Consider the following 24,036-nt stretch of genomic DNA (forward strand, 5'->3'; position numbering starts at 1 on the left):
ACCAATTGCACGGAAGATTTTAGTGTTGACAAAGCAGAATATCCCCTATGGAAAAATGAAAAATTTCATACTGCAATTGAGTACTCGCTAATGATTGATACCGAGAGATCACGACCCTCTGATCATGAGCCTGAATATAAATATGACTTCACTAAAGCAAACTTTGAACTAATCAATCGTAAATTAACTGACATCGACTGGCAATCACTTCTAAAAAATGAAATAGATATGAACAAAGCGATTGATAATTTTTTATCATCACTGTATAGTGTTTTAGACTCAACTGTACCAAAATCAAAAAAGAAAACGGTTAGCTCAAAAGATCCCATTTGGTACACCAGAGAAATCAAAAATTTAAAGAATTGGAAACAAAAAGCTCATAAAACTCACAAAAAACTTAAAGACCAAAGAAATTTGGACAAATATTTGAACATTTGTGATGAACTGAATACTAAAATATCTATTGCGTATGAGAACTACAACACAAGGGTGGAAAATAACATTAAATCAGACCCAAAACAGTTTTTTAAATTTGCAAACGATAAAATGGAGTCTAATAACTTCCCATCTCGCATGCAATATGAAGACTTTGCCAGTACTGACTCAAAGCAAATCTGCAACAAGTTTGCGAGTTTTTTTCAAACCGTTTATAAAAATAGCGACGAAGTCAGGGACTTTGAGTATTTCTCGCACTTGCATGAACAAATAAATAACGTATCTATTAAGCAAATAACTGTTCAAGAAATCCTCGCAACACTAAAAGAACTGGACGCTTCAAAAGGTCCAGGTCAGATGGAATTCCACCCTCACTCATGAAAAATCTTGCTCCTGCCTTCGTAAAACCCTTGTTTTGGCTTTTCAACTTATCCCTTACGTCCGGACAGTTTCCATCAGTCTGGAAAAAATCTTTTCTTATACCGATTTTCAAGTCAGGTAAGAGATCTGACATCAAAAATTATCGTGGCATTGCAATAATATCATGTATTCCTAAACTTTTTGAAGCTATCGTAAACCAAAAAATATTTAATCAGGTAAAGAATCGCATAACGTGTAACCAACATGGTTTTTACAAAGGGAGGTCTACGGCTACCAACTTACTTGAATTTGTTGATTTCTCTCTTGCGTCTATGGACAGAGGCAACTTCGTGGAAACTCTATACACGGATTTTAGTAAAGCTTTTGACAGAGTAGATATTTCCATGCTTATGTTCAAATTAAAAAAACTGGGATTTGAGTCAGGCCTACTTAAATGGATTGAATCTTATTTGACGAACAGGACACAAACGGTTAGGTTTAAGGGACACCTTTCTGTACCAGTAAAAGTGACATCTGGAGTTCCACAAGGCTCCCATTTAGGCCCTTTGCTCTTCATTTTATTTGTTAATGACGTTACCCTTGTGTTGAATCGTCTCAAAGTATTGATATATGCCGATGACATGAAACTGTACATGGAAATAAAACACAAATCAGACATCCAACAATTCCAACAAGAGGTTGACATTTTCTACATTTGGTGTAAAAAAAGTCTTCTTGATCTCAACGTAAAAAAATGTAATATTATATCCTACACAAGGAAAAGAAATCCTGAACATACCAGTTGCACTCTTGCACATCAAGTTGTAGAAAGGTGTTATCAAATTAGAGATTTAGGAGTAATTATGGATTCTAAGTGAACATTCATTGATCACTACAATACGATCATCAATAGAGCCAACAGTATGCTAAGTTTTATAAAAAGGTTCAGTTATCATTTCGTAGACCCGTACACTATAAAAACTCTCTTTGTTACATATGTTAGATCTATCTTAGAATACTGTAGTGTTGTTTGGTCGCCTTATCAAGAAGTCCATTCCAATAGAATCGAATCCGTACAAAAACAGTTTTTGTTATATGCACTAAGAAAACTAGCTTGGAATTCATTTCCTCTCCCTTGTTATGAATCGCGTTGCATGCTTATTAATATAGAAACGCCTGAAAAAAGAAGAGAAATTGCTTCGGTAACTCTTGTCAACGATTTAGTTTTACAACGCATAAGTTCGGAAAATCTGCTTGGAAAACTCAACTTTTATGCTCCTACACGCTCATTGAGAACGCGAAAAATTTTCGTATTAAATTCTTATAGAACAGAATATGCCATGGCCAGGCCAGTTAATAGTATGATGAGTCTTTACAATAAATATTGTGAAGTTATTGATTTAACGATGTCACGAAATGCTCTTAGAAAAATATTGAACACTAGAATTACATAACTATATTTGTGATGTTAGCAATAGTTTTTAAGATGTAGTCTACTATAATTGACGAAATAAATAAATAAATAAATAAGGGAGGGATCCCATAAAAATGAAACACATATTTCGCACAGTTCAAGAACCAATCAAGAAAATACAACCAAATTTGGTATGTGAATGTTTTTAGAGGTGACAAATTTGTCCATAACGGTTCGACGCCCCTCCCTCTTCTGGAAGTACATGGTTCTTCACAAATTTCTGCACATCTCGCGAACTAATCAACTAAATGGAACCATATTGGCAGGTGAATGTTTTTAGTGGTAACAAATATGTTCCATAATCGACCTCAGACAACATTTTGGATTGTAAGATGGCAACTTCCGGTTGCTGGAAAACAGCCAAAAATGGCCGATTTCCACCCAATATAATAATATACACACAGGAGCTAAAATCGACCACAGATAGCATTTTAAATTCTAAGATGGCGACTTCCGGTCAGGGAAGGGAAATGTACTGGTACGCTACAGTATTCACACGACAGCAGCAAGAATTTTGTGATTACCTCTGTGCAATGAAACACTACGCGATAGTAGCCGCTACCGAAGTTTCATACGATCTGCTTTATCTCTTGCTTCTTGTCACGAATTCAATAACAACAACAATTCTCTCGCTCACTTCTTTTTATATTGTTGTAATTGTATAGATCGTGTGTTATTGACTGTAGCTGTCTGTAGTATTTATTGCATTTATTACGAATTGAAGTGGAATCAATTTTCTAAGCGTCAATTTTTATTTGGGCACGAGGACGTTAATTGAATTCGTAAGATTCATGCTTTTATTGTTCTGTTTTTGAATAGATATGCAAAATTTGGATGAGACTTTCGCTACAGCGAACTATTTTTGAATGAAAAGGTTTAGAAGTTGAGATTCAAATTTTCCGGTGTACACGATTGATGATATTTTTCGGCAGTACATACATAGTAATTATTAATTTTCCATCTTATTTCTGTGCTAAACTGTCGCATGATTGCCAATTATTGTCATTCGCACAATGCGACAGTCGAGATATCGAAGCGGCTGGAGATCGGCACAAAAGAGAATCGTTAACCATCCGTGTTGGCTTTAAGTCACACGCAGTGCTCTGATCAATCCTTTTTTCTACCGAACCCAAAAATATCAGTCATTCAATTTCATCTTATCCGTTTTGTGCGAGACTTCGTACACCGTTCGTCTCTCCGAGCTGTCGCGTTCAATTTCGTTTTCCGATTGCAAAATAAAACGAACGGGCATTACGATCATTTCTTTTCCTCTCGATTTTTTTCGCATTTTCCTTTTGTTCAATATCCATTGATTTTTAGTGGCAATGAACGAAAGCTGTTTGATTAATTCTTCATACATCTCTCAAAGCATCCATGGAAATCAAAGCATCGCGTTTGGACATGAGTAGTGTAGTTACATCTGCCAACGCGGCTAGCACTTTATGTTGCGCAGCTCGCGTCGCGGCGGTGCACAGTGGGGCGGCCCCATACAAATGCTGGCCAAGCGAAAAATTATCTTCAAATCATGGAAAATACATGGTTTTTATATAATTTTGGGACGCTGAGTACGAATTTGATATTATTTTTGCATGAAAATGCGTATTTTTGACGCCAGGGAAAATTTCATGTTTTTTATATATATTATATGAGGAAAATTTTACGTCGGCTTCAATCTTTTGGAAAATAAAATGCATGATGCTTGAAAGACTTTCATATGCCATAAAAAACATTAAATATTAATCAATTATCAAGAAAAAGAAAAAAAATTGAAAAATATGCTTCGTGTTGAAAATTACTTATGACTTGTTTTTTTTTTCAAAGTGACTATTGATTCTTTTTATCGCATTCGCATTTTTGTCCATTTGCATTTTTTTCCATTCACTTTCACCTTCATCTTAATTTTTGTGTTCATTTTCAATACAGTTTTAATTAAAATTATACATATATCTTGTAGTTATTCTTGTAGTAATTCCTGGTGTCAAATGGAAAGGAAAAGTTAGATCAGTATATATTGATTTGTCAACTCGTTTGTTTTTAATTTCTCAAATTTTTGAAAATTTTCAAATTATTCGTTTGTTTCTAAATTTTTTTAATTTCTTTTTTTTTATTTTTGAAATTTTTTTTTATTAAGGTAATTTTATTAAGGTATTTCAATTTCTTTTAATTTTCAAATTCTTTAAAAAAAACCAAAATTTTTCATTGTTTTTAATTATTTTTTATTTTTTTCCCTTTCTATCAAGCGTAACGTATTTTCTGGATGTTCTCTTACGAAATGTTCGCTCTAGATCACATTTGAAATTTAAAAAAAAAATTTTTACTACTATATATACTGCCGTTCTTATGCACGCTGGGACAACTATGCTTGGAACGGCAGTATAATCGAGTTTGAAATTATATATAATAGAATCATATACATATAATCGAGTCAATATAAAATCGAGTCTCTATATAATCGAATCCGACCTTTATATCATCGGCCTAACAGATAGATACTTTTGAATTCGATAGTTATCAGGAAGCTAATTTTTCAAGTCAATTTGTATGCGGGAAATTCTTTTTCGTTATACATTAATAGTGTTCTCCATACATTGTTGATGATCCTATTCATGCATCAAACATCAATTTTGAAGTCCGCCTGCTTCGCCTTCGCCTTAATCCGCTCCTGGGTACCAGAAACAACTAACAACTCACAACTAAAATTGAGCTAGTTTCAACAATTCAATTTAGGTGGCCTCTAATGTTTCTGCTGATTTGCAATCTACCTTTAATTTTTTGCATCTAAAAAACTACAGTTTGTAAGACGGTTATCAACCAATACATCACAAAACTATCAACTCAATTGTAGAACGTGATTTGTCAGGGCATAAGGATTGTCTTTTTCCACTATTTATGCATAACGAATCAAAAAAAAAAAAAATGACTGAAAAATTAGCCCACTGATAATGATGGATATAAAAAGAATAGAGTATATATCGGCTTATCTGTTGGGCCAATGATATAAGCGAAGCAAGAATCTGAATAAGCTTCGGAAAAATATAAATTACAGCCGCGCGCAACGCAACATATGGTATAATGCTAGCCGCGTAGGCAGAAGTAAAAACACTACTTGTGCCTGTCGGCGCTCTGCGACGCATAAAAACGACGGACTTCAGCATTTCGCATGAAGAAATATTCAAACTATATCTCCACCTCATTTGTCCTCGAGCAATTATCGCTAAACATCAACAACAACAACAACAAACTTCTCCACCAAAAAATAACGTGCATCTGTAAGCAGTGCCCCAATCCCATCCGATACAGCGAAAAAGCATTCATCGACCGTTTTTTGACCGTTCAGACAGCCAGTCAAGAACCAGTCGAGAACGAGAGAAACGAAAATAAAACACGCCACATGCTGCCGATCATACTCTAGTTTGCTCCGTTCAACATACATTGTAAATGATCGAGCGAGAGAGTTTTAAAATCGACTTCTCCGAAACTGCGGTCGCTATCGTTAGAAAAAAAATCGTCACACGAGAGAAAGAGAAAAACTTTTTTTCGTTCGCCCGATCGTTTCTGCCGTTCAATTCAAACGAAAAAAGCATGTGCATTCATCGCAGTCACAATCAAATTTCGATCCCTTCTCAAGCACTGGACTCACACGATTCTCTCAAATAGAGAAGCGTACAGTTGAACGCTGCTGTCGCAGTCTGCAAGAGAGGCAACAGTATTTTTCGATACGGTGTCATGCAAAAATGTCAACTGTTCGACACACTGCTTCCGGTTTCTGAAAACAGCTGAAAATGACCAAATACCACCCAATATGAGTTTTTCTTTAACCAGTATGCCGTTCAAAATCCAGAAATTGTCTCCAAATGCCATTATGAAATCCAAAATGGCGACTTCCGGTGTCGGAAAAACAGCGCAAACGACCAAATACCACCCAAAATGGATATTTCCGGAACCGTAATGATGCACTGGAGCCACAAATCAGACAACATTTTGAATTGTAAGATGGCAACTTTCGGTTTCTGGAAAACAGCCGGAAATGGACGATTCCCATTAAATATGAGTATTTTTGGAACCAGAAAGATGCACAGAAGCTAAAAATTGATCACAGACACAGTCTTGAATTTTAAGATGGTGACTTCCGGTGTCTGGCAAACAGCCAGAAATGACCAAATACCATTCAATATAAATGTTTTCGGAACCAGAATTACGCCCAGATGACAGAAATTGATTTCACATGCAATTTTAAAGTCCAAAATGACGACTTTCGGCTTCTGAAAAACAGTCCAAAGTGACCAAATATCACCCAATATGAGTTTTTCTTTAACCAGTATCCTATATACCATGTTGAAATACAAGATGGCGACTACCGGTTTGTGAAAAACAGCCTAAAATACTATCCAGTATGAGTATCTCTGGAACCAGAATGATGCAAGGAGCTAACAGTTGACCTCAGGCACCATTTTGAATTGCTAAATGGCAACTTATAGGCAACGGTGGGAAATGACCGAATAATACTCAATATGGATATTTCCGTAAACGTGATGATGCATAGAAACCAAACATTGACCCTGGACACCATTTTGAATTTAAAGACGACCACTTTAATTTTTGAAAACAACCTAAATAACTAAATGCCTCCCAAAATGGGTATTTCCGGTGTCAGATTGATGCCAGAAAGTCTGCTGAAAATGACCGAATACCACTCAATATAAATATATTTAGAGTTGAAGCGATGTACACAAGCCAACAGTCGAGGATGTTGTCATTTCGATAAAACCAATCATTTCAAACGAGTTGTTATTTGACTTTGATCATATCCTATGGCCGATTGGTTAAGCATTTGCAGACTTTAAACACATCGCAAGGAATCAATGAATTTGAAACGTTCAAATAGTACGATACCACACTTAAATTATGTTAAGGCCACATATATCGATCAAAGCAGGTATAGTTTTAAATAGTCTTTGAATTTCTTTTCTTTCCATAACTTTTGAGCCACATGTCAAATTGTTATGAAGTTTGTTATTTGTGAGTTTGAGAGATGACTCGTTCGTATGACACTAGTAATGTTCAAATAAGTCATGTACTCTTTGAGATAATAGACTTTCGTTGTATTGTTAACAATTTAATACATAACAGTTGCTTAAGTTCGATTATAATCAAATGAAATGGGAACGTATAGGGCAGCCAAAATTTGAAACCACGTGTTCAATCATAATTCATCAGTTAACCCTTAACTAGCCCGCTCATCTGATATCAATATTGATCAAATCGGTTGTGTAGTTTCTGAGATAATAAAGTTTCGTGATTTTCACAAGTCGGTACATTACAGATGAAGTTTCAGTTCGATTACAGTAAAATTCAATAGGGTCTTCTGAGGCAGCTAGACCATTCATTTGACACTAATTTTGTGGAAATCGGGTTAGCCATTTCTGAGGAAAGTGAGTGAGTCCAAGTAGTCATCGGAATATGTTCCTTTGCATAGCTGGATTTCACATTTTTAAACATAACAGGCAAACTAATAGTCCGATTGCAAAACAAATCAATAGCGGAGCAACTAGACCTTCCATTTGACACTGATTTTATGAAAATCGGTTCAGCTATCTCTGAGAAACATGAGTGAGATTAAACAGTCTTCAGAACACGTTTCTTTTCATAACTTTTGAACAACATGTTCAATCTGTATAAAATTCAAAACTTAAGAGTTTTCCAGGTAGCCCATTCTTTTGAGACCAATTTTGTTCAAATCGGTTGTGTAGTTTACGAGATAATGATGTTTTATGATTTTTACTATTTGATACATAACCTCGAAACTAAAAATCCGATTACAATGAAATTTAATAGGGTCTTATGGGACAACAAGACCTTTCATTTGCAATTGATTTCATGAAAATCGGTTCAGCCATCTTTGAGAAAAGTGAGTGAGAATAAAAATCTGCACATACACACACACACACACACAGAAAATGCTCAGCTCGTCGAGCTGAGTCGAGTGATATATTCGGCCGTTTGGAGCACTTTTATACTTTCGGTTTTGCAAGTGATTGCTATACCTTTCTAGGAGAAAGGCAAAACGTTCTGATGATTTCAATCCTTAGGTATTAAATATTGATAAAACAACTCGTTTCATCGCGGAGTAGCATATATTTACTACTCAATGTCTCCCACTATACAAAACAAGATCAAATAAATCGACTCGGGTGTTCATTTGCTAACCCTCATTACAAAATTACACCGCGGTACCCATTTGCCCAACATTCTCGCTGGGTGTATCAGCCGAATCTCTACGCCACGGTCGATTCCATTTTCTCACGACTGGATAAACTTTTATTTTAAAGATTTTAGTAGCAGCCTACCCCTGGCTGGTCTGTCTGATGCCGGCCGGGCCAACATTCGTCTTTTTCACAAGATGAGTTGGAGCCCCGCGGCGATTATCACGGATATCTCGTACAGCGGTAACTCGATGCGGCGCGACCGTGCATTGAGCCATAAAAAACCAGCGATTTGCGTTTCTTTCACTAAAAATAGAGAGCAAATTACGGACATAGATATCAAATCAATTTGTTTGGACGGTGTTCACAAATTAGACACTCACGAATTTATGGCAGCTTTTTAATATGAGCAGATGGTTTAGAAAAAAAACATGAGAAAAGTCTATTCTAACTTTGGGTGAATGCAGTAATTTTTTCTATGATCTTTTAAGCTCGAAATAGAAATGTTTTACTTATACATATCGATTTAAACAGATATGAGAGTTTGGTCTCGGAGCCAGTCGCGACCCATTGTCTACGGAAAATGGATTGGCCATTTCATGCACGGTGCCGCAGGCTTCCGCATAGAAAGCGAAAATACTGTAGCTGAAATTAGATAAGTGGTTGCTGCTTGGAGGAAAAATCCTATTTATTTTGCCTCGTCATCGAACTAGTATCAGCCCAATCGGACTGTTAAACTTATGAGAAATGATGCAGTTTAGTTCGTTCGTTATAGAATCGATGAACTCGTTGATTGCAATCTGTAGCTAGCACCTGTGACCGATGATGGATGCAAAAAGACTATTTCTTCAACACAGCTAGTTGTATAACTGGTAGTTTCAATACTCATAACAATAATTATTAAATACTAACGTATATTGCATCAAAACACAATCGAGAATTGATTTATATATATATATATATATATATATATATATATATATATATATATATATATATATATATATATATATATATATATATATATATATATATATATATATATATATATATATATATATATATATATATATATATATATATATATATATATATATAAACGAGAATTGCGATATCCAAAATTTTAATTGCAATTTTCTCGATCTGGAACTAATTAGAGGACACAGCAAAACGAATGTTGACCAGCAATCGCCGCTGAGGAGCAGCACAACTTTATCGCGTCAGCGTGTGTGGCATTTGGCATCCCGTTGCTGATGTGTCCCAAACAGAGATGCTGAAATTAATAACGCGGGTCTCTGTTTGCGTTTGCGAAATCTCAACTCACCACCCGAATCGCCGATCTTCATTAGGAAATTAATTTATGTCCACGATAAAACCGAAAACAATAAAGTATTTTCTTGGACCCATAAAATCGAGTGATTTATTGTGATACAAAGCGTGCTGAATGATGTGATTTACTTTTGGCTCATTTCATTGATTGATTAAAAGTTTGGTTTCGTTAGAAAATTTATAGGTTCCCCATCGCGACCCGTTGCTTGGTTGAGAACGAGTATGGTTAGTTATCAAAATCTCCAGTTCCGCGCTGTGGGATTTGAGGTTTTTTAGTGCTGCAAACTGGCATAAAGATTTTCCAGTCTGCCGACCGCAGCGGGTGGTCTCGCGATAACGTTAGGCGGCATGGTTTGATGTTGTGATGAGTGTTTGCGACATTTTAGGACCAGGGTATTTGTTGATGATATGAATGGCCTAAGTTTCAGCTAGCTGAGCTGCATATAAATTAATAGCTTATAATATGTGCATCAAGGCATCCGTCGAACCTCTAGAAATGGTTTAATTAAAATGAGATATGTTAATAACCCGAAACAAATCGATAAAGAACGATTTGTCACTGGTCGAAAAACACATCTCAAATTAATTTATGTTATTAGTAGCAGTGGATTGAACGAGTTCTCAGCCTTCGCGAGTTTTTGTCATCAACTTTCGGAAAAATGTATCCAAATCAAAACTAAATGTATGTGTGTGCGTGTGTGAGACCGCAAAAACTAAACATATTTTTTTTTTAGTATCGGCGCTCAACGCTTGTATTTGCATTAGAATATTTTTTTCGTAAGTTTAAGGTAAAGTATTACATTTGATTCAGATTGTAAACGACAGGTCTGATTTAGCAATTTATTAAACAACAAATTTTGTATTAAATGATACTTTTATGTTTTTTTTTTTTCTTCACATAACATTTATTTGACACGGCACAAATACAATTTAATGTTTAACGGCGCCAATTATATCTGATGACTTAAAAACTAAAGCAAATTTTCTATCCTCGCTGTCGACTACGAGCTGTTTATACTTTTATGTTGAATAGAAGATAACTGTTAAACGTATAGTTTTGTGAACGGCGTATTTAATGCTTAAATGTATATAAGGAGCATAAAGTGGTGAAGTAGGAATGTGACTGAACGGTTACGTAATCGCAGAATTACAGAGAAGTAGTGTGCAGTCAAAGATTGTAAACCCTAACGTTTTTCATTATACAATATTCCACAATACACTAACAACTTTCTCGGGATCTGGATTAAGTGGTTTTATTGTTTATGGCAACAGAGTTATTTATACAGAATATACAATAAGGTGAACAAAGCCCAAAAAGTTTTGTTTTAGATGAATAAAGCGATACAGATATAATCTTTCGTGCCCAAATTCATGAGGAAAACATGTTCAATGCAAAAAAAAATTGCGAACTTACCCCTCTAGTGCCCAAGTTGGTTTTTTTGACGGACTTCGAATGAATTTTTATAAACATTTTTACGTATTTATGAAGCTTTTCAGAGGTTTGACTTAAGCCCGTCTGGAGACGTCATTGGGCACTAGAGTATTAACCCTGGAGATTGTTTATAAGTACGCCATTTTGTTTTTTTTAACGATTTTTTTTCTCATATCCAAACATTACGACTCAACTATCAACTCAAACGGCATCCACAGTTCTGGTCTCGAGTGGACGTACTCACTCTTGATGGATTATTTGTGCAATTACTCACTTTTGAGTAACTTGTCTATCTGTTGAAATTTTACTATTTTTTACATAAACCACAAATCACAGAAACTGTGTAAAAGATATCCCTTAGTTTGCGGGACATTTTCGTATTCATAGCCGCTGCAATTCGCGCCAGAAATAAATAACTATGAGTAACCCCGGCAGTGGTCCCCTAGGCTCTGTGGTTAGGGATGTCGGTCGGCTAGCTCTCCCACACGGTTGTGATATCGGGTTCGATTCCCGATCGAGTCGAGGAACTTTTCGAGCTGAAAATTTTCTCGACTCAGCACTGGGGCACGGTGTATCGTTGTACTTATACTACAAATGCAAAATGTGCCAAAAACAATATCTATAACGAATTCTCTCAACTAATCTAGTTGATCGAGACCGCTATTAACCCCAAGGCTAAGCGTTCGATATTGTTTTTTGAGTAACCCCAGCAGCCTTACAAACAGAGCTAACACAAGTTCATTAGGCAGACAGTATGTGCAGTAGGGAAAGCGAAAAATAAGCGAACTGGAAATGTGATACAAATTTGGAAAAATATACCGCATCCCGTCGGGACTTGAACCCGCAATCTCGCTGTCTCCGGCATGGTGTTTTGACCAATTAAACTACGGAGGACGATGGTACTGTTCCACAATCTATATCGTATCACATTCCACTGCCGACTTATTCTATTGCTCATCCCTAACTACACACACTGCTGTGCAAGCTCTATTTATAGACTGAAAGGAACACCATGCCGGAGACAGGGAGATTGCGGGTTCAAGTCCCGTTGGGATGCGGTTTTTCGCTTTTCCTACTGCACATACTGTCTGCCCAATGAACTTGTGTGTTAACGGGTAACAGTCGTTGTTCAAAATAGAAATTTAGTTTGAATAGAGCTAACACACTTCATGGTGTGCAGCTCTACAATGCCCCACGCAACACCCAGGACCGACGAGATGGCAGCGGAGAAGGACTTGACCCTGGGCAGTGAATTGTTTGACAGAAAACCTCTCCCAACCGCACCAGCGGCGTATGAAGAGACTACTAAGCTTAGGCAACTCACACGAGGAGGCAAAAGACTTATTTCGTCCAACCAGTCAAACTAATCTAAGCGAAAATGGTCAACTAAGACACCGTCGCCAAAGACAAGCGCTAAGGCCATGAAGAGAAAAAACCAGCATGCGCGGAGCCATTATAATCAACGTAAGAGGTATCCTATAGAGGAATGCTGGAGTCTACAAGTCTGTCAATCACCACTATCGACTATTCAGCTTTTTTACTTATCTCTGAACAGTTAAAAACTATTTGTGACACCAGGAATCACCCAATCAAGTCCTAGTTTGGGAGCTGCGGATTTAAAAACTTGACTGTGTCGATAACGACATGGTTATAAAGCTTCTCTCTAACCGTGGAAGGGAGCTCACCTTCGTGTCTTTCACGCGAAGGACCTGCCAAAGGCCGAGTTCATAGGATACTTCCAAAACAGTGTGTACACCACAAATCAAAGAATTCTCAGCCTTCTCCTAAACCAGAACAAACGTTACTGTAAAGACTGCTAAATTGATAAATTGCTGGATCGCCAGTCTGTTAACCTTATACACAGAGCGCTGAGCTACATGTACGGCAAGGCACGCATGCGGTAGGTTGACAAAAAGTCTTCTAACATAGGCACGAAAGGCTCTGTAACATAGGTTGAAAAGGCAGGAAAGGTTCGTTCGGAGACTCCCCCAGGAAGTGTATCGCTTCCACCTTCCCGATGCTCTGAAAAATCTAAAGAGGAGTTAGCGTGAGCATCTGACCCGCAAAACTTAGCGCCGCAATCCGCCAACACGTAACAGTCGCGCTTCCGTCACCTAGCGTCTACTGCAACGAAAGCCTGTTGCTGAAGGTGAACAGATCCGATGAAGAACGTGACGATCACTTTAAGTAAGTAGCTTATGCTGCGTTCAGGTTAATCTCCATCATGCAAAGGGAGCATCTAATATCCGTTGCCGGGGTTCACCAAGGATCATCTATCCGTCGCGCTGATCCGAAAACCATGGGTCCACAAAAGGTCTTAGATCTCACTCTACGTAGTGCCTCGATAGCGGAGAAGGTAGAAAAATGGCATATGTCTGATGAACCCAATATATCAGACCATAGACACATTATATTTGACATCGAGAGTATTTCTCATAGAGAAGAGCATTTCAGGAATACAAAGAAAACCAACTCTTCCAAGGAACATTCACGGAACCTTTTACTTCAAACTGTGCCTTGTAGGAACGAAACATTCAGTTCGAAAGGGATAAAATCACGTCCAACTTGGATGCCTATATAACATCCATCACTTTATACAACTATGAGCTACGCAAAGCCTAAAGGAGGTCCAGAGTTAGATTGGGTGAAGAGATTCAAACTCAGCTTGAAGCGACGCGGCTGCAAAAAAACGATGTTCAAAGATACGAATGGGTTTGAGCAATCGGAAAAAGGAGTTGCCAAAGAAATGCTGTAGGTTCTTATGAAGATTCACCTCCCTAGCTCGACAGAGATCTCCGGATCGAACGTCGAAAAGCTACAGTAACTCGAATCCAGACAGCCTATGAGCTGATGGCATTCTACCAATCATTCTTAAAAAAAAATCACAGGAAGGTTGTATGCAAAGCCACGACCGCAAGGTTGAAGTAGAATACTTTTACAAGAAAGATAACCCGGCTTCTTGCGTGTCAGTCATTTTTTCAAGTATATAAACATTGACCGTTCAGTGGCAGTATTGTAATTTCTTTTTGTTTGATATTTTGAATGAAGTTCATTGCATATTTTAAATTTCGTGCAAATGAGAAGTTGAGGTGCTGCCGAATTGTAATATGCACATTTAATACGACATCATTAAACGGGAACGGAACAAAGGCTACGGTTATGCAGAACGCGAATGACGGCGCGATGCGATTCGCCTTACCGTGGTGAAATGTACAGCTCTTTTTAAGGCGAAGTAGAGCTATACATTTCAACACATTTCTTGCCAAATCGCATCGCGCCATTATTTTCGTTCTGCATAACCGTAGCTAAATACTAAGCGACGCAAACACGTAATAATAGTCAGAGTATGCATGTAGATGAAGATAATTAACTTTGGATTATAGCGCAAAACGAGAAAATATTAACTCTTCAAATAATCATTTGTGTTCTTCAAATTTCAGTTGTTCAATTTAATATCCGATGAAATGTTTGTTTATTATCTGATAAAGCTCTTATATAGGCCGAATGATGCATTCCCAATTTACTAGGTCCATAACTCTGCCGACCGCGCTTAAGAAAGCAATCGTATAACGTAACGACCAATCGGAGGTCGAATTTTGTGTTTTGACAAGGCTTAAGAATTTTAAATAGTACAATAGTTCGAATAATAAAATTGCGATTTCATGCATTTGGTAGAAATCTTAGAAGATTTTCTAATCGATTGCTGCAAAAACGAAGGAAATCCATCGAAAACTAACCGATTTATAACCATTTGAAATTGGACATATTTTTCACTTCTTTCAGTTTTTAGATTTTCATTTCACATCCCGATGTAGCCGAACTTCCTAAGAGAAGTATTCTACTTCAAAAAAACAGTGAAAAGCTGATTTAACACTCAAACTTGACGGCTCATGTGTTGTAAAGATGAGTCAACTTTTTATTGAATGCATTTACTAGTGCCCGCTCTCGCACAGAGACTGCATTTCACTAAAGTGCCTTACTGCATCAGCTGCTATCGATGCTAAACCAGCTGTAACTGCTACGCTATCCGTAGCCATGCTAATATATATCCTATCGATAGTTACCGATAGTAGTAGAAAACCATCGATAACTATCGATAGCCATTTCAGTCGATATTTCCCATCCTTACTCTTATACAGACAAATAGCAAATTTAAAATGGCAAAGTCTATGATTCTGTCGACCGTGCTTGGGAAGCAACCATATTAACGACTAATCAGATCAGTCAAATTTCGCGCTTCAACAAGGATTGACCATTCTCAATAATATAGTTGCTTGTCATGATTTGGACTTGATAATTTTTGAATTTTGATTATGCGAAAAATTATTTTTTATGCTGATAATGAAAGCTTTTCGGATGTTGTGCTCATGACTGAAGGAAAAGATAATTTAGTACGTTATGAGATACGGAGATGAAACCAAATATGTTCCGAATTACTTAAAAGTGTAAATTGATTTAAGAGAAAATATTAAATCTTCAATTAGGTTTTTATTTCATCCTGAAAAGGACAATTCGTTTTTTAATTCAATGTTTGATAAGAAGCCGATCACATCTTTGCATTATCACTGGCAGTGCGAATAAAGTATTCCTTGGGGGAAAATAAACACTGAAAAACTTTCCAGAACATTCTTTTCATTGGGTGCATTTGCTAGTGTGCCTGCTATCGCTCAGAGACAGCATTTTACTAAAATGCCACACTGCATCAGCTGGCCCTGCTTATATAGATGCTGAGACCAACGTCAACCGCTGCGCTATCCCCGTTGCCACAGTAGTGGACGCTTCCGTTGCCATTGGTATCCGCTGCCCTGCATCACGTGGTCCTGCTATCGATGCTGAGACGCGCTTTGATATCCGTTACCATACCACAGCTGTGGTCGTTATCCGCGGCACTGCTACTGCTGTTGTATCCACTGCTGCTGCTAAGGGAGGACTGCTGCTGTTGCTGTCTAGAATTATAATGAGCGGCTTCGGCTGAAACAGGCTCTTATATAGGCCAAATATCATATTTTAAATTGCAAGGTATATGTAGAAAACCATCGATAACTATCGATAGCCATTTCAGTCGATATTTCCCATCCTTACTCTTATACAGACAAATAGCAAATTTAAAATGGCAAAGTCTATGATTCTGTCGACCGTGCTTGGGAAGCAACCATATTAACGACTAATCAGATCAGTCAAATTTCGCGCTTCAACAAGGATTGACCATTCTCAATAATATAGTTGCTTGTCATGATTTGGACTTGATAATTTTTGAATTTTGATTATGCGAAAAATTATTTTTTATGCTGATAATGAAAGCTTTTCGGATGTTGTGCTCATGACTGAAGGAAAAGATAATTTAGTACGTTATGAGATACGGAGATGAAACCAAATATGTTCCGAATTACTTAAAAGTGTAAATTGATTTAAGAGAAAATATTAAATCTTCAATTAGGTTTTTATTTCATCCTGAAAAGGACAATTCGTTTTTTAATTCAATGTTTGATAAGAAGCCGATCACATCTTTGCATTATCACTGACAGTGCGAATAAAGTATTCCTTGGGGGAAAATAAACACTGAAAAGCTTTCCAGAACATTCTTTTCATTGGGTGCATTTGCTAGTGTGCCTGCTATCGCTCAGAGACAGCATTTTACTAAAATGCCACACTGCATCAGCTGGCCCTGCTTATATAGATGCTGAGACCAACGTCAACCGCTGCGCTATCCCCGGTGCCACAGTAGTGGACGCTTCCGTTGCCATTGGTATCCGCTGCCCTGCATCACGTGGTCCTGCTATCGATGCTGAGACGCGCTTTGATATCCGTTACCATACCACAGCTGTAGCCGTTATCCGCGGCACTGCTACTGCTGTTGTATCCACTGCTGCTGCTAAGGGAGGACTGCTGCTGTTGCTGTCTAGAATTATAATGAGCGGCTTCGGCTGAAACAGGCTCTTATATAGGCCAAATATCATATTTTAAATTGCAAGGTATATGATTCTTTCGACCGTGCTTGGGAAGTAATCATATAACGACCAATCAGAGGTCGAATTTTTCATTTGACAAGGCTTGACTATTTTCAATAGTACAATAGTTTGAATAATAAATTTACAATTATCTTCATTTGGGAAGAATCTTAGAAGATTTTCCATTCTATTGCTGCAAGAACGAAGGAAATCCATCGAATACTAACCGATTTATTAGCATTTGAAATTGGACATATTTTTCACTTTTTTCGGTTTTAGATTTTCATTTCACATCCCTATGTAGCCGAACTTCCTGAGAGAAGTATTCTACTTCAAAATCGCATGTCTTCGTGTCCGATTTTCACAACCTTTTCGAGATAGCTAAACTCTAAATCATAGACTGGACAGCTGGCGGAACGTTAAGTTAGTGTTTATAGCTAAGCTGGGCAAAAATCAACATTTTCATAACTTTCAGACTCAAAGTTCTGACTTCAACTCTTGTCAAGTTGATTGAGAAAATTTACCTATTTTACCTATGTATGAACATCAACATGCATATGAACGGGATAGATCTACTAAAAACACTCTGTATTACTCAGTGACGAAGATCTGGAAGTCACTAAAATATAAAGAGACAGTGGTCTGCGCCTCTTTAGATATTGAAGTATTATTCGATAACCTGTTCTTTGCATCTGTTCACACGACTTAAATAAAGGAGTCGTCAACACTTTAATGAGCTGGATCCAAGCAGTAGACCATCTCGCCGAATCTTTTTAACCTCACTTTTCTGATAGTTAGTGGTAACTTTGTTTACATTTTGGACTTTGTGCGTTTTTCTGATAGAGCAATCGTCTGCGTAGAGGAAATGGTGCTTAATTTATAATTATTCTAAGTGTATTGGTACCTCACGCTCAGCATTCAAAGGGCATTTTGGTCACAATTAAGATGATTCGCTATAATTGAGAACTGCAAACTGCATCGCCCGAGGGTAAACAAAGTTATCAGTAGTTGTCAAACTTAAGTGCGTGACGTCACCGTGCGATGGTCTATACTTTCGAGCAGCAAAATCACAACTGCATTGAGAGATACATCTGTCACAGTAGAGGTAATCAAAGGGTGCAGCTTGGCTACAGAGTCATTGGCTATGCTGATTGCTCCCGCAGACGACAACAACTATTTTTTCAAGTCCTCTCAATTTTATACAGTCATGTTTAGGCCTTAGAGCTGAACATATGAATGAAAAATTGCTTTGAAAAAGCCTGAAATCTCAATTTCTAGAGGTTTGAGGTATTCAGCAAACAGTTTTGTAATAAAATTTTACACAACTTTGCAGAAGAAACTATTCGTCTAGCAAGTCACGTTCAAAAGTTAGGTATGGCGCCCCCTATACGGCGCAATTTGTAACTAATTCCATTAAACCATATAAAGGACAGCAGTAAACGAAGATAAAAATTTCCAGTCGCACTAAACTTAAAACATTACGGTAGACTAGTTTCTGTAAACTAGAACAGCTCTTCATTTCACGTAATATGAATTATTAGGCCGTGAAATGAAGAGCTTCAAGTTTATGGAAACTAGTCTACCGCAATTATTGTCGATTGCGGGAACAAATTAAATTTTCCGTTAAATCGGGCAACTCGTATCATCGGATAGTGCTGGTTTTTAATTTCAAAAATGGGAAATATCCGAGCTAGTAACCTATGCTTAGTTCACTTATTAATGGACATTACTATTTTTAATGTTGATTTAAAAGTAGTTTTATATGTAAACGTGCATCTACATGCAAAAGTTGAAGTGTTGTACAATCAATGTGTCTTCCCGATTCGCTCAAATTTTGCTCTAAAATCGACATAGATTGAAATCAAAAAATATATATCATATACACGAGAATCGTGATGTTCCGGAAAACTTTAGTTTCGGGCGAACGATTATTTTGGGGCGCTCGAAAAATCGTGCTTCATTTTCGTGGGCCGGTTCATATGAAAGACTTGCTTATCCCTAATAATACTCTGCACTCTGCAGACAAAACAATCTTCAGCGATTCATGTTCCCCCACACAACTTGGTGACGTTGGTGCCCGTAACGTGAAATCATATACATATGAACAAAACCAAAGCCATAGTGAAATGCAAATTGTTTTGAACAAACTTAATGTCTTTTCAAATGTTAATGATTCAATGTTGTTTTTAAGTTACCTGATTCATAAGAGTGAACCGATCAGTCAATATTTTCATTAATCTAGTCAGTGCCCAAATTTTTAGTATTGATTGCTGGTTTCACTGTTCAACGAGAGCAACCTTCTGAAAAACATTATCAATACCAGTACATATCAACATGAGGATACTAACACCAGTGGAAACTTTTTAAGTATAGTAGTTTGGAGCTGCCAAATACATCGAACAAACGCTAGAGCATGATTTGTGTTATGCCCAACACGCAATCATTGTACTGGTTCCAAACTACATCAACAATTGCGCTAAAACGCACAACTTTGTACTGGTTTCGCACCATCCAACTTTTGCGTGTACTGACTGAGCAATTCTCGCTGAAACCGCCCCACTGGTGACATGAGGTCTTTCAAAAAGGACATTTTTATGTCTAAATGGTTGAAAGTAGCGAAAAAATGAGAAAACCACTTTGGTTAGTTCATATTGATGGACCCCTCGGGCACAAATCGGTTAAACGGTTTTTACAAAAAATGATTTTTGAGCAATTCTTGACCTTTTTATTGATTTATTTCTCCTAAATTTTTCAATGAACCCCCTGCAACCAACACATCGTTTTCAAGAGGAATGATAAAGCTTTCATTTGAAGTAGAAAAAAATTGGCTGCCATATTAAATCTCGCCGCCATCTTGGATTTCATCAGAAAAACGTGTTTTTAAGCAAGTTCGCAACCACCGATTTTGAATTTGAAATCACCATTGGTTAGCTGAGAAAAAATGCTTTAAGATACATTCAAAATATTAGGTGAGCATTGAAGTTATCTTGTCATTCTGTTCTGATCATTTAGACATAAAAATGTCCTTTTTGAAAGACCTCATTTCACCAGTGGGACGGTTTCAGCGAGAATCGCTCACTATAAAGTGAAATTACAATGGCGCTTCTGCTCAACAGAGATCTCACGGGCCAATACAAAGGATTTCTCAAGGTTGGTTATGAGTTCTCGTTCTACGCGTCTCCTAATCTATTGAATCTGCTGTGAACGGAATCTGCTATGCCCGTTCGCATATTGCGTGACACTTATTGCTCGGGGAAAATGCGATAACTGCTCATATGCAAATGACTGTTAACACCACTACTTAGAGGAAGAAGGACACCACTACTTAGAAGAAGGGCTAAACATGAACCCCACTGAAACAGTTAGTGTACCTTTTACCAAGCAGTTTTAATCACTCCTCCGCTAAGAAGGCGACTTCATCGATCTGGGCTTCCAGTGCAAGGTCTAAGGACTGTAAAGAAGTAAGCAGGGCTTCGTGCACTAAAGCTACGAAGAAATATAACGAGGCTCGAATGTGACCTAACGGGTAACCTAAGCATCCTAAGGTCTCTGACTGGATGAAAGCGAGGCCCAACATGGACGTTCCATACATAGTGATTCATACAGATCGCTGACAGCTTAGACAAGCAAGGATCTGCTCAGCCATTCATTGGGCTCGAACCGTTTTATGGTAGGTACCTCAACAGCCACTAAAAATCCTGGAAATTACCCTGTAAAGTGCCGTTGCTAGTTCCGATTCACCATTTTGAAAAGTTTCTGTCCTTTACTGCGGCTCTATTGTTCTTTAGTGACCCAATTGCCCGTTTGATATCCAAAACATTAGAAACTGGGACACTGCTATCGTTCGCTGGCACTTCGAGGTTAATTTACATTCTGCCTCCTTCTATTGTTCCGATATTTAGGTTCTCATCAAAGAGTTCTTCCACCTGGCGACCAACTTGCGCTCGTTTGTGGTTTGTTTTCCCTCCACGTCCCTACACATATCTAGACACGGGATTGGTTCACCTTTTCATAAAACTTTCGCGTTTCATTGGCCCGAAACAGTTACCCCAGTTCTTCACGATCTCTGTTTTGTTGCTGGCACTTCTTACTCCTCAGGATCGTGGTCAACTCATTTCGAGCCTTTTTAATGGCCGAACGTAGTTTGCCCTAACTGTCGTCCAGAGTCGAAGCACTTGGCTCATCCATATAAGGTAGTGTCTCGTCAAGTAGACGCGCGTAGTCATCGAAACCCTACAGATTGTGCAACTGCTTGATGTTTGGTCGAAAACAACGGCTGTATATATTGTGTGTAACATCGTGTTGATCGTAGTTGAGTACACATGTACTAGGAGGGGGACTGAGTTGATAACCGCTCTACGGAAGGAGCCTAAGTTGGTGATGTTTGAAAAAACCAGCCATCGATGAAAACGTGCTCAATTTTTTTTTTTTTTTTTTTTTTTTTTTTTTTTTTTTTTTTTAAGGGGGGATTTGTTAGTAGCTTAAGTATTTATGATAAATATTAGTAAATAATGAGTATGTGTGTCCAATCACAAATGGTGACTTCTCAACACTGTTAGAAATTTGTAATTTTAATTGTTAGGATTTGTTTGCTTTCGCAATTAGGACTTATCATTCGTAGGGATTTAAACCTACTTGTCAGAAAAGGGGAAGTAAACTTACAACTAACTTAATTGCTAACTTATTGGCTATAAAGAGAGCTTATCGTAGCAATTGAGGATTGCAACGATTTTTGTCGAAAATTGTTAATAATTTTATTTGACATAGCTTCTAATGGTTCAACACCAGTAAGTCTATGTAATTCGAGTGTACCAAACCAAGGAGGACGCTTCAAAATCATTTTCAGAATTTTATTCTGAATCCTTTGAAGCGTTTTCTTCCTTGTTGAACAGCAACTTGACCAGATCGGTACAGCATAAAGCATTGCTGGTCTAAAAATTTGTTTGTAAATCAAAAGTTTGTTCTTTAAACAAAGTTTAGAATTCCTGTTAATGAGAGGATATAAACATCTCGTATATTTGATGCACTTGGCTTGTATACTCTCAATGTGCTCTTTGAAAATAAGTTTTTTATCATAAATTAGTCCCAAGTACTTAACCTTGTCGGACCAACTTAAAATAACCCCATTCATCTTGACAACGTGATTATTGTTTGGCTTGAGGAAAGAAGCCCTAGGCTTATGCGGAAAAATTATCATTTGAGTTTTAGAAGCATTGGGAGAGATTTTCCACTTTTGCAAGTAGGAAGAAAAAATATCTAAACTTTTCTGCAATCGACTGCATATGACACGAAGACTTTTTCCTTTTACGGAAATGCTTGTGTCATCGCAGAACAATGACTTTGTGCATCCTGGAGGCAAATCAGGAAGATCTGAAGTGAATATGTTGTACAAGACTGGACCCAAGACTGAACCTTGAGGTACACCTGCTCTGACAGGAAATCTATCAGATTTTGAATTCTGATAGACAACCTGCAGAGTTCGATCAGTAAGATAATTTTTTAAAATTTTGATTAGAAAAATTGGAAAATTAAAAGTTTGCAATTTCGCAATCAAACCTTTATGCCAAACACTGTCGAATGCTTTTTCTATGTCTAAAAGAGCAGCTCCAGTGGAATAACCTTCAGATTTGTTAGCTCGTATCATATTAGTAACTCTGAGCAATTGATGAGTTGTGGAATGCCCATGGCGAAATCCAAACTGTTCATTTGCAAAAATTGAATTTTCGTTGATGTGTGACATCATTCTGTTAAGAATAATTCAATTCAAACAGTTTACTTATTGAAGAAAGCAAACTGATTGGTCGATAACTTGAAACTTCAGCTGGGTTCTTATCCGGTTTTAAAATGGGAGTAATTTTTGCATTTTTCCATAATTTGGGAAAATATGCAATTTTGGAGCAGCAATTGAAAATTTTTACTAAAAATTCCATTGTGCTCTCAGGGAGATGTTTGATTAGTATATTAAAGATTCCATCGTCACCAGGTGCTTTCATATTTTTGAAATTTTTAATAATTGATTTAATCTCATTCAAGTTAGTTTCAATTATTTCTGCAGGTAAAAAATTCTGGGAAGAAATTAAATCAAATTGACGTGTGACTTCATTTTCAATTGGACTCACAAAATTCAAATTTGAGTTATGAACACTCTCAAACTGCTGAGCAAGTCTTTGAGCCTTTTGTTCATTGGATACAAGAAAACGTTCACCATCTTTTAAAACTGGAATAGGCTTTGAAGGTTTCTTAAGAATCTTCGACAGCTTCCAAAATGGTTTTGAATATGGTTTCAATTTTTCAACTTTAGTCTCAAAATTTTGATTTCTCAGAAGAGTAAATCTATGTTTAATCTCTTTCTGTAAATCTTTATAAATAGTTTTAAAAACAGGGTCACGAGAACGTTGATATTGACGTCTGCGGACATTTTTCAAACGAATTAGAAGTTGAAGATTTTCGTCAATTATTGGTGAATCAAATTTCACTTGAGCCTTTGGAACAGAATAATTCCTGGCATCAACAATTGCACATTTTAATGCGTCCAAAGCGGAATCAATATTCACTTCGTTTTGCAAATCAAGCTCATTATTGAAATTTCTCTCAATATGAGTTTTGTATCTTTCCCAATTAGCCTTGTTATAATGAAAAACAGAGCTCATAGGGTTTAAAACTGATTCATGTGATAAAAAAAAAGTTATTGGAAGATGATCAGAATCAAAGTCAGCATGTGTGATCAAATCACTACATACATGACTTTGATCTGTGAGCACCAAATCAATTGTTGAAGGGTTTCTTACAGAAGAAAAGCATGTAGGACTATTCGGAGACAAAATAGAATAGTATCCTGAAGAACAATCGTTGAAT

Source organism: Wyeomyia smithii, chromosome 2 (assembly GCF_029784165.1).
Source record: "Wyeomyia smithii strain HCP4-BCI-WySm-NY-G18 chromosome 2, ASM2978416v1, whole genome shotgun sequence".
Taxonomy (NCBI): domain Eukaryota; kingdom Metazoa; phylum Arthropoda; class Insecta; order Diptera; family Culicidae; genus Wyeomyia; species Wyeomyia smithii.